This window comes from Falco cherrug, chromosome 10, assembly GCF_023634085.1.
Source record: "Falco cherrug isolate bFalChe1 chromosome 10, bFalChe1.pri, whole genome shotgun sequence".
In the NCBI taxonomy this organism is placed as follows: domain Eukaryota; kingdom Metazoa; phylum Chordata; class Aves; order Falconiformes; family Falconidae; genus Falco; species Falco cherrug.
In genome coordinates this window covers 5,495,341-5,507,994 of record NC_073706.1, presented here as the reverse complement: position 1 = coordinate 5,507,994, position 12,654 = coordinate 5,495,341, and the positions used below count along the sequence as shown (strand labels likewise).

Sequence of the window (12,654 nt, the reverse complement as noted above, 5' to 3'; positions counted from 1 at the left end):
AATTTTTGATATCATGCCTCTTCAGCTGTGTGTTTAGGGTCCAAGGATCTGGAGGCCCATGGTTGCTAGTTTGATCTTGTTGCTAATAACTGACTGGAGGTGCTTCTGCTGAACTGGTTCTTGCAGGGGGCTGAGGGGTTCATCCTGGTCAGATGGCATGGCATTAATGAAGACGGAACCCATGGTGTGAAACGCATAGGGTGCTTTCATAAAACTGGGTGCTCTGCATGAAATCCCCAGTTCCAGCTCCAGCATTGAACGTGCTCCTCACTGGGGTTTAGGGTCACGTGTTGCAGAGTGACAGCAAGGTCTTCTGGTGGGTAACTTGAAAGTGAAATGGGCTAGGGCATGGTTATCGTGCTCCTGTGGCCGTCATCAGCTATTCCACCAACAGCTGCCTCTGCTCTGCCAGTAAAGAGATGGGGGAAAGATAGATTCAATTTCCCCACCCCGAGAGACAAATTTTTACTGAGAGCAAATGTTCACCTGCAAATCTGCAGCAGAGCACAAAGTAAAGAATTCCCCACCTGAAGGCTTTGCAAAGCAGAATCGTCCTTTATCCATGTAACTTGGTAGTGCTGGGTTTTTTTCTGTAACAGAGTCTTAGTGGAGGTGAAGTTCTCTCTTTCTGTTCTTTTTCTTCTCTCTTCCCGTTGAGCTGATGGAGTTTGGTGCTCCCCAGGAAGGTGATGGTTGGGGGTTAGCACTGAAGAGGGCTCATCGTTCCCCAGGCAGGTGGCCGTAGCCCTGAGCATGGAGCTGTGAAGCTGTTTTGAGAACTGACCAAAGGGATCTACCTCTGTTTTCATTTTCATATCTCCCCAGTCAGGATGTGTAACTAAAGTTTTCCCCACTTGCAGCTCAGACACAGTTGTCCTGAGGCAACCCCCCTCATCCCTCCCTCCCTACTCTTATCTCTTATTGACCTGTCTGCTGGGGACATGTATACAGTATCAGTGTGACAAATTAAATTGCTTGTACCCAGAAAGATGTGGCCACTGGATGCTTAAATGCTGCATAAACTTCTTGGCTAGACCTGCACTAACTGTTTTGACTCCCTCCTGTGCAGGCTGCATTGTATTGCTTGAAAGGCAAATTCCATCCTGCGTGGCCCTTTCCAAACCTATTGCCCAACACTTTCACTATTTGTCATCAGCTGAAAATTATCTGAGCACTGTAGATACCCACGGACATGGTTTGATTGTCTGTTGTATTAAAAATTGCATCTGTCTGCTGGAAGGATTTGTTTTGCAGTTCCTGTTTCCATGTGCATGGGCTTCTCCCATGCTGGAGGTCAGAGGGGTTTGGGGCACAGAGTGATGCTGCAGCCTGGGCTCTGCTGTTCCTCGTGGCTCTGTGAGCAAGATGAGCTGTCCCCCAGGAAGGCACCGGGGTATGTGGGGAGGTGGCACTGCTGGGGCTCCAACAGTGGCTGTCCCCACCCCGCAGACTTGCAGGAGCAGCCAGCCTGGATGCTGCTGAGATGCCTTCAACCAGCCCTGCCTGGTAGGGCTGCGCTGAGGGTATAGAAGGCTCCAGCGAAGGCCATTTCTAGTTTCTGTAGATGGACTGGGGTATGCTGAGAGACGCTGTACGCAGATTCCTTTAGGACGGAATAGAGCTGTGTCCGTGGCCCATGAAAGCGCGGATAAAGTCCATTTGGTTGTTTTTGCAGCAACACAAACTGATTGCGTGCCAGGTTCAAGGAGAGGCCTCGGGTGAAGGGAAAAAGGCTTTTTGATGTTTGGCTCAGTGCTAAGGCTGCAATATTCTGTTTCATCCATAAGTATTTATGAATGAAGATGCAAATCCAAGGTGAAACTGGGGAACTGGTAAGCTCTCACTGGAGGCCACCCTTCAAAACAAAGCGATTAATGCGGAGGTAAAACACCTTCTTATCTCCCAGCTTGATCTGCAGCCTTATAAGCGCTTTGGTGGTTCAGCTGTCTGCAGTGCTTAGGGAGTTGTCTGTTCCAGCACACTGAATGTGCTGCAAGTTTTAATTTATTTTACTTCCAAAACAACCCTTTGAGCTTGTTGGGCTGGAAGGGAAACTCGTAATAATTCTCTGTGCCAGTGTATTTCAGCATAATCTCCTGGCAGCGCTTTTGTCTGCAAACTGGGAGGGTTTCTGACTAAAGGTGACCCATTAAAAGGATGATCTCTGTTAAATAACTAGACTGGGGACTTACAAGTCCTGGGTTCAATTACTTGCTTTCTATAAGCTTCCTGTGACCTTGGGCGAGTTATTTGCAATTGCTGCGTGCCTCATTTCCCTTTCTGTAACACACTGGTGACAGCATTTCCCTTCCAGCCAGGAGCTGTGGCAGTGGGAGGGCGGTCCGTACCCTTTTCCATAACTGGTGTGTGAAGAACCTGGATGGAGTAGAAAGCATGACCATCTTACAGGCCTTTCTTCTGTTCTCCTGGGGAAAATGGAACAGGATGATCGTTGAAATGGTTTTATAGGTGAGATCCTGGGGCTCCCTGCCCGACTGCAGGTGTACACCAGCGAGGTCATTAGCTGCTCCTTGAGCTGAGAAGCCTTCCTTAGTGCTGCTTTCAGTTCTTTAGCTTCAAATTGATGGTCAGTTGGGGTAGAGCAGGTTTCTGGTGTTTCTTTGGCCTCAGCATAAAGTTTTCCTTTATTGTAGTATTCTGTGTTTGCGCCTGTGCTGCCTTTCTGCTTTAAACCTGGGTGGGTGCTAGGGAGTGGTGATGGCTTTGTGAGGAAAGATGCTGGCATGTGGTGCTGCTCCCCACTTCAGCGTGCAGACGTACCTCGGGCAGATTGTTTCATCCCTCCTTGCTCCTGTTCCCCCTTTCCAGTGGGGGTAGCAGTGCTGACCACCCCTTTTACCCCTTCCTAAGGGTCAAGAGAGGCTTTCCAGCGCCCCTGAAACATGCTAAAACCTCCTGGTTGGGAAGGCAGACAACAGGGGGGGGAGCAGGGGCCTTGCTGGCTCCCACATTGTGCCGTGAAGATTCCTTGCCATTCCCAAGGGATAAGCCCATGGGAAGCCTCCACATGATGGCCACATCCAGGCAGCGCAGGAGCTGCCTCCAGTTGCCTGCATTTTGGGTGCAGCGGAGCTGCAGGAGGAGTGATGCTGAACCTCCTTCATCCAATGGCATGCAGCCCCTCTTCCCTCTGTAGAGCCTGACGGTCTGGGGTGGATCTGGGAGAGCTGCTGGCCTGAGACCGCCCCCCCCCCTCCCCGTATCGGTGACTGAGCTCCAGCCAGTGTGGGATGCTGGGATTGAGTGGATGGAAATGAGCATCTTTGAGACGTGGCGGAAAATTTGGCCTCGTGTTTGTGGGTGGGTAAAAATGCTCCCGGGGAATATCTGACTCTCCAGAAGTAACACAAATATGGATACCTGTATTCGCCTGTGTCATATAGCTGGGTTTAACGGCTTGTGCAGGCTGTTGAGAAGCACCCCGAAGCAACTTAGCAGCAGATTGTAAATTGGGGCCAGCTCTTTCATCTTTGGTGGGAATATCTGTCATATGAAATTTGTATCACACCGTGGCCCAGAGAATCCATCCATCCATCCCTTTTGGACAGAAGCTTTTCTTTCAACTCTGTTCTGCCCTTCCCAAACCCCAAAAGCTTTCCTCTTCAAGGTATCTGGAGTTAGTGACATGCCAGGTGGGATGCTGTGAGGCTGGGCAGCTGGCAGTGTGTGCTCTCCAGGAGAGGATAAGAGGCTGGAGCTGCTTCTAGACCAGGGGGTTGCAAAGCTCAGACTGCAGGTAGGTCTGCCAGCTGTTCCCTCAGACTCTGCCTCTAGCTGGGAACCCTCCTGGAGTAAAACTGTGTCTTAAAGAGCAGGACCCACACTGGTAAAAGGGAAGAAATCAACCTGTTGATGTAAAGGATGTGGTATCTTTAAGCACTCCTGTCTAACCCCCTTCTTTTCCCATTGCATGGTTTGTGTGGTCCTCATGGTGGGACAGCACACATTTAAGGCTGTGGACTTTTCCCGAAGTTGTGGGTCTTTTAATCGTTCAAGCTGCTTTCTGTACTGGGGAGGGTAAGCTCCAGGCTGGCGTGTATGTGTGTGGAAGATCACGCAGATGTGTGACTTCTGGGAGCCTTCAGAGTTGTCTTTTGGAGGATATTGGAGCTCTGGAGAGAGGTTCAGCAAGTGTCTCATGGGGACAATCAAAAATGCCATGGAAATAACCACTGGCAGAGGAGAGGAGGGATGAGGAGAAAATGCCAGGCAGCAAGGGGGGAGGCTGGTAGCAGTTTCCTAAGGTAAGTGATCTGCCGTGAACCATTTCAGAACACCTGCGTGTTCTGGGGGACAGGCAAGTGGGACCTGTGTATCCTCCTGGGAGCAGCCCTTGGCTGGTGGGCAGCTGCAGTCCCACGGCACCTTGCCCAACACGGCAGCTCGAGTGATTTGAAAGGCAAAGGTACTTTCTTTACTAGCAGCTTTTCACCACTCGTTAGCACTTGCCAGGTAGTGACGAGACTTGCCCCATTTTAGAAGGGGAGCGAGGATGAAGGGTGCGGATAGGAGCAGCTGGCCTTGAGTTTTGGGGGCTGCCCCTAGCAGTTGCTGAGTCCTTTAGGTGTGAAAGCAGATGGTCTAGAGGAACCTTAAAAACAGTGGGAGTATGGCTCTGCGGTGCTTTGGATAGTGCTGCAAACCACTTTCCCAGCTGTCACTGGAAGGTACGTACAGTTTTACAGCATTAATCCATGGAGAGCTCACTTCATGAACCCTCTCGCTCGGCAGCTCTGCCTGATCCTGGCCGCTTGGGCGAGCAGCCTGACTGACGCAAGGACTTGTGTGATTGATTTTAAGAACATGAAGAACATCGTGGGTTTCACTGTGAAGCTGCCTCATATGCTCCTAGCTTAACTGAGGACGAGTCCCACTGAGTGAACTCTTCCTCCCCGTGCTCCCCTGATGCTGCAGGCATCTATTCGCTTAATCTTTTGCCGGCAGGTGATTATGGGCTTGTGTGTGGAGGGAGTTCCTGCTGTCCTGAGCTTTCTCCAGTGTGACACGCTGTCATTTTGGTGCAATATCATTAAGCTGCTTCCAAGTCTGCTCTCTCCCAGCCCAAGGAAGAAAGCCGGTGCCTGGAGGACCACATTCTGCTAATGTGAATATGGTTTGGACTGCTGCCCTAGAAATGAAAGGCTCCATCATGCCATTAGTAAGCCCCCAAGCCAGCTGGTCGTCCCCATTCCTGTATTTGCAGACTACCTGCTGACACAGCATAAATGTTATTTTTACATTATCGTCCCCTGTGCTGACTCCTCCTGCAGTTTAGTTCATTCTGCTGTTTTCTTAGTTATGTTAAACAGAGTTAATAATGTATAGTCTGCCATTCATCCTAATGATGCTGGTGAATGTTTTACACTGGTTCATTTATTTCTGAAAAAAAAGGAGGAAGTCTTGATCTTTGTTTCTCTCAGATTATAACATAGGCCGTGATACTTTTGGTGGTGTAAATCAGGAATATTTATGTTATCCATGGTACACTTTGCCATGAGAACTTTTCCATGTGTGGTTGAAATGCTGGGCAATTTTAGATTCCAGAAAGGCAGCTTTTCTCCAAAGGCTTCAAGTTAAATCAGTTCTTATGATGGAATGAGAGCCTTCAAATAGGCAAACTGATTTTTTTTATTTTTACTGAGTCTTATTTCATTTCATTCCTTGGTTTATTCCTGCATTCCTATGGAAGGATGTCGTTCCCATCCTGCTAGTCCTGCACCCAGTCTTGTCTAACTCACGCAATTGTTTGCGAAGGGTGGCATGGCTTCAAGAGGGCAAAATGGAGCAGTCGGCTCTCCTTTAAGCAGCATAACGATAGAAAACAGGCACAAATCCTTTCCCTGTTTTCCCTTTATGTCACCTGTCTGCACATCTGATTTGGGCAAATAAAGCAGCTACTAATAAACTCTTATTTGCTGTTGTCACAGGAAGGGCCAAAAAGTCCTGGGACCAGTCTACATTTATGGCTTGGATTTTTTTTCTTTCTTTTTTTTTAGTAATTCGTGTGGGTTTTTGAAAGGAATATTACTCAACGGTCTCTGTAAATTACACAAGTGCCAGAAAGCTGCTCTGTACCCGTGCAACAGCAGGCTGTAGGAAACAGGAGCTCAGTACTGATAGGCAGCCTCGCCTGTCTGGTGAAGAATTGATGGAAACGCTTTGCTGGGAGTGAGAGGTTGGCCCAGATGTCCTCATTCTGCAAAGGGAGCTGTGCAGAGCTCTTTGGAAAAGCAAGAGTCTTGTTCTTTCAAGGTGAGCCAGCACCTGCTTGTGGGGATGGGACCAAGGTTTCTCCCACTCGGACAGAGAATATGGGAGCAAGAGCCAAGCACACGTGGCCGGAACCCTTGGGGTTGGCACATCGTTGTCAAAACCCAGAGCTGCTGCTGTCCCCCACGGGACCGTCCTAAGCAGGGACTGGGGCAGTGAGGTGGTAGCAAGCCTCTCTGCACTAGTATGAACATAAAATACTTAGAAAACTCATCCAATACAGCTATTGGAGATACACTACTAACTTCACACCTGGCTGCACGCACAGAAAGCGGGGAGTTCCTGGGGTTGTGGTGTCTGTGGGTGTATTTTTGAAGCCTGTGGCCAAGACCTGAAGATTGGTTTGGTACGGCATGGCAGTAATTGGGCAGTATTTGCATAATGATAGTAATTTCCTTGTTCTTATTTCCGGAATTTGGTTTACAAGACCATGCAGCAATGTGACTTAAAGCTGTAAGTATTTGTCTTTGTTGGCAGTTGGAAATGTAATATTAGCTGTGACTCTTTACAGAAATAAGTGTTCAGTGTTGGAGCTAAATTGAATAATATGGTGGTGTTTGTATCTTAATCTTCCAAATAGCTCTCTTAAGTTCGCTCCATTGATGTCTGAAAGGCTTAAAAATAATAAACTCTATTGTGTAGAGCTTTGAATACAGAGTGCAGGCTTAGTAATTGCTGGCGGTTCATGGGTAGACTCGCTAACACATGGCAAGGAAGCAATTCTCCCAGCATGCCTGATTTTTTTTAAAAAGAATCTCCTCCTATCAAGGCCTTGTGAGCCACAAATTGCTGAGTACATCAATATTTTGAATAAAGGCTTGCAGGAGACCTCAGTCCAAAACCCCAAAACCCTTTACTTGGGCCATCGTGCCATTTAAAAACACCTCTTGTTTTCCTCATCAGTCTGCTGAAAGCTGTTTCCATCCCCAGCTGCCGAGCAGGGTAGGTGGAGTGGGTTGGGGAGCTCATCTTCCAGTCAGCGAGACCCCGCCGGCTGCCTGTCGGCAGGGAGCTGAAGTCCAGAGCCCCTGTCCCCTGCAGAAGGTAACAACCCAACTCCCAACCTTCTGCCCTTCAGAGGAAGGGGCAAAAAAAGCCACATACCGGGTGGGTTGGATTTTTTAAAATGGTGTTCAAAAAATGAGGTCCCTGGGGAATCGAGTGTCAAAGGGAGAGCTCTGAAAGCAGGGGTCAGGCTTTGCTGGGTTTTCTTAGATGTCCCCTGCGTCCTTGTGAATGAATTTTTAACCGAGGAGTTGCAGAGGGCAGCTAAGGGAAAGGCTGGTTAGACAGCAGGCGTGATTTAAAAAACAACCAAAAAACCAGGAGAGAGAAAGGAGGAGAACATTATTTGTTTATCGCAACTGTACTTGAAACTAATTTTAAATATCTGTCTTCTGAGAGTAAGGAAATTCCTTTAGCTTCCAGCAGTAAATAACTGGGATGCTTACAGCTCACAGCTGACCTACAGAGGATGGTGAGTTTTCAACTAAAAAAAATAATTGACTCTCCAGTAAGGACAATCCATTCCAAGTGTCACTAAACAGCTGGAGGAAGAGTCTGGACAAGCACGGTTCATATCACAAATAACCTCTGAACTTTGAACTTCGTTCTGTGTCCCTGCGTACTGTCCAGAGTGGCTTGACAAATGGTTTTGAACAAATAACAGTTTTCAAACCAGAGAGCGAATGACAAGTAGTATGTTTGGCTGGCAGGTGCACGATTTGGATGCCTGGATCTTGCCCATGGAAATATCAAATAAAATCCCAAATCCATTTTTCTCTTACTATCAATCCCAAAAGAAATGGTGAATGTTTCAGAGCAAGGGAGAAGGTTGTGTCCTGTGAGCTCTCGGCTGTCAGCAGATGAGGGTTCAGCAGCAGGGACGATGTCGTTCTCCATGCCCGTTCTTCTTGGCCGCTGAGTGGTGGAGCACCTCTTAGCTGTGGCGAGGGCTTCTGAAGCTCGGCTTCTCATCAGGCATGTCTTAGCAAAGAGTTTGGCCATTAGGATGCTGAGCCCTCTCAGTGGTCCGCCCTTCGCTGTGTCAGCAGGACCTGCTGGGAAGTGGGGACTTCGGGAAGTCTGTCACTTATGTAGGTACTAAAAAGGAGCTGGACTTCTTTTGAAAATGGTGTTCTAGCCGAAGGAGCTGAACACTTGCCAGTCTGACCATATGCTTCTGAAGGTCTTGTGGTTCAGCGCTTTAGGCCAGGGTACTGTCTATTTAAGGCAGTGGAAGAAAACCCTGTGCTACTCCTGCAGAGCAGGTATGTGAACTGTAAGCATCAGGACCAAATGGTAGTTCTAGAATTAGATGGTGTCCCTGATTTCCCTCTTCAGTTTTAAGTGGATGCAGCGTTCTTCACTTACAGTCTCAACTGTTGTGTTGCATTGTTGTATGGGGTTGAACATCTGCCCCTTCCAGCCACAAAAGTGGCTCTGTTCCAGTGGTGGGTGGTTTCTTTCTATTCAGGGATCCTCTGAGGCCTGGAAAAGCTTGAGTATTAGGCATTGCATGCTGTCAACTGTTGCAGATCCCCTTGGCTCCCCTTCTTCCAACATCTGCAAGGCCAGAATTGGCCATCTTGGTTTGTCCACGCACAGTGCATAGCACAGAAAGACCCTAACCCTACCAGCCACTGCTGAGCAGGGAGTGGGACCTCACCAGGAACCTGTCCATCCACTGCCAAAAATGCCTCTAGAAGAGGAGAGGGAAGACCTGTCACTAGCTCCCTGGGGAGGGCTGTGCTGCTGGGACCACAGTGCTGGGCTCCTTCTCCACCCACAGCACCCTCGCTAGTGAATGCTTGTCCTCCATGCCACAGCTCTGCTTTAGCGGTGGTGTCCTGCTGCATGGCCGGGAAAGGAGCAGGCAGAGCAGCCGCGGCACCAGCAAATCTCTGCAGGAGTCCCTTGCACCACGTTAAAAATGGCTGGGATGCTACAGCAGAGGGGCAAGGTGCCAGTCCCACGCAGGTCTCTCAGCCCAGTATTTCTTTCCCCCAGCATTGTGTGCAGGTGATTGACTGGCGTTTGCTTGGCAAAAGCCTTTTGAATATTCATTTGGCTGGCGGGAGATGAGAGTATGGTAGCTCCTTGAAATCAGCTTGGGGAGGGGAGGCAAATAAGACTGCCTTTTTCTTGCTGCTAGTGCTACTTGAACTCTCTCAAATGCATACTTCACAGGGATAAATGATTGCAGAGACCTCAGCCTACCTAACAAGCCTGCACTTGTAAAGCAAAAATTATAGTGCCTGCATACTTGCCATCCTCATTCAAAAGCCCATTCCTCATTAATATCGCTTTATACATATTATTGCAGCTCGAAATGCCATTCCTCTTCTCCCCACCCATTTCCTTGACTGGCTGTGACATACAGGAACTACACCCAGTGCTTGACTCGCCTCTCCTGACCTTTTGTAACTTGGCTCCAAACTCCTTTTTTTGGGTCTTTTGCAAAACACTGTCAGAAGGGAAAAATCCTTTGTTAAAACACAGCCAACTCCTGCCTCAACGTGGAACAGTTTGTTCTGCTAAAAGAATGAGCCAGTTCAGTGAGCAGAAAAACATTGCCATAAACCAGTGGACTCAATAAGCTGCAAAAGCCATCGACTGCGCTCAAGGTCTGAAAGGACGACTCTGAGGCAGGATCCACAGGGGATGAGGAAAAAAAAAATATATAAAAAAAATCCTCGATCCTGACCTGCCAAACCCCGTTTCCTTGCTTTCAGCCCAAGTATTTTGCAGTTGTCTTTTTGATTATAGCAACCGTAAGTGGGGGAATGGGAGCTGATGCTGGGCCAGAACGTAGCGCAGCTCTTGAAGCTAGCATGTTGTAAAGGGCATGGTGGATGAAGTCATCCGAAAATGCTCCACTGGGAAGGGGCTGCAGCACTCTGCTGCTCTTCAGTCTGTGCTGCAGAGGATCAGCTCCAGCACCCTACATTTGCTGTCTGGTACTATTTAGTAGGTTGGTTTAGTCCTTCCCACCCATATCTTGTTTTAAAACTCTGGACACTCTTTACTTCCCTGGAATTGCTGCAGGTCTGTCCCTTACGGGGCTGCTTGGTAACTGGTGGTCAGCCCGTCTTCAGTGTTTCTTCATTGCACAAGGGACTTGGATGCTCAGTGAGAAAACCATGTGACCCTCTAGCAAGCTTTTGGGTTTGTGGTTCTGCAGCAGGATCGTTTCAGTGCTGGTATAAAAGCTGATGCTGGTGTTCTTTTAACAACAAACGTGCTAGCATCTAGAGCTGTGGTTCCCAAATTTGGGTGGTGGCCCCCAGATAGGGTCAGCCATATGGAGGTGGATGTGCAAACCTTGAGATGGGGTTCTGAGCAGAAGTGCTTCAGAAACATGGGCTCAGAGGCTTCCCCCAAAATGACTCCTTGGGACTGGGCAGGCTGCAGCAGCGCTGGGAGCACGGTGGGCTTCTGTGTTTTGTGTGCCCTGTTGCCACTGAGCACTTGTGAACTTCTCACCAGCTTGGCCAAGCATTTCCTGCTGATTTAAAAGACTTAAGTATCCTTGTCAGAAATTTAACGTGGACCAAGATCTACCTCTGGTTCTCATTTTGCTTTGGGAACTGGGTGTCTTTACTCTGAGCTTCCCAATAGTTTTTTAGCTTGGAGCCAGTTCAGTAATTTCAGATAATAAAAATATGAAGAAGTATATTTTAGGTGTAACCTAACCCTTTTCACTTGCATTCCAATGGGCTGCATCTGCCAAAGCTGGTCTTGCTCTACCTAAAGGGTGATGCTTGGTAATGAGCTCTAGGCGTGGGATCGCAAGGTGTGTAGCAAGTCTGAACGTGGGGTGGCAGAATATTACGGACCTGTGTGGGGCCGTTGGAGGTGCCTGTGATCAAGCTGCAATTGCAAACAGATCCCTGGCAGTGCAAGCAAAAAGAAAACCTCCTGGAGAAGGCACAAGGGGGTGAAACTGGAGCTCCTGTGCATTTATAAACATGGTCAATGTTCTCATACTGTTCCGTTCAGGCACGAACCAACCCGCTGGTATTCACCAGCTGAGTGCGAGGTGATGGGAGACCCAGATACCAATGAGCTGAGGGACTTCTTGAAGCTCCGTTAATGCTATCTGGTGTCCTCTGCTGGTAGCATTAACCTGTTAACCTTAGAGCTGGCTCTGTCGAGAGATGATTATCTGTCTGCTGGACCTTTTCCTTTTGGGGGAATGCCAGGAATGTTTTGCAAGATGGACAAAATGTGAGGATTGAAGCTATGGAGGTGGGTCCCTGGGATGCTGGGACTGTGAACCCTGCTAAGGTAGTGTAACTTGGAGCAAATCTGTAATGAAGCCTCTATGCCAAAACAGATTATTATTTTTTTGGAAGATGTTAATGGTATGATTGCATAACGGTTTATTTTGTGCTTGATCAAATGGATGAGGGCAGAGGAAAAGGAGTGAATTAATGTTAGTGATGTTCAAACAGAAGCACGCAAAGCTCTGAGGGATGATCAGTGGTTTTGTTTTGATGTGTGTTGTTTTTTTTTTTTTATTATTCCTGACGTTCTCCTGAAATATAGCACGCAGGCTTGTCTCTAAGGGGGGCACATTGCCAATAGTCTAAAGGTTATATTATCCTAGTGACCTATTTTTATACTTTAATCGCATTCTGTTTCAGCCACCCCTTTCTAGCCTTCCATCTCACACAGTTTTGTGCTCATCTGGAAAAAAAAAAAAAAAAAAAAAGCAGAGATAATTACCATTAGTCCCTGAGTGCTAAGGCAGCAAGCCAGCCTCTACCCAGGTAACGATGGCAAAGGCGAGTTGCTGCTGTTATGGAAGCACGAGAGCAATCCAAAAACACAGCTCGTAAATGGGTGATGACTTGAAACGGGGCGATGAGGAGTGTCGCAGGGCAGAGGAGAAAGGCAAATTTTAAATGGAGAAGTACAGCAGTTTGTAGAAGGGTGAAATTTTAATGAATAGCTCTGTTTAACTAGCCTAAATGGAAAAGACGCTTTTCTACTCTGGGCCTGCCAAGTAATGGAGAATGAATACGATTGTTCGGTCAACCAGCTTCCCCTGCCTTTAGACTGTACCCGCGTTTTCAAAGCCAGGCTTAAGCTACAAAGCACCCTGACCAGTCGACATAAAGAGAAATTGTTCCTTAATACAAATGTTGACTGTGATGCTGCTTGAAGCTCAAAACTGCTGATATTTCTCTGTGTGTTTGTACATTTGTGCAGTGCAAAATAATAAGATATGAAGAGGCTTTTCTTGCCTGCGTGGCTTCTCTTGGGTTGCGTTTATTTTATTGCTGGTTGCTTTCCTTGCTCTTGTTGAGAGCACCTGAATTTTGAGTGCGCGCAGTGTTAGTGTGGTAGAAATCTACT

The 12,654-nt window shown here is 47.9% G+C and overlaps 1 protein-coding gene across 2 annotated transcripts in view; it reads left to right on the top strand.

Annotated features, from left to right (window-relative positions):
• Positions 1-12,654, top strand: part of ZHX3 (zinc fingers and homeoboxes 3) — a 50,479-nt gene that overhangs the window by 21,524 nt on the left and 16,301 nt on the right. The window lies entirely within an intron of this gene.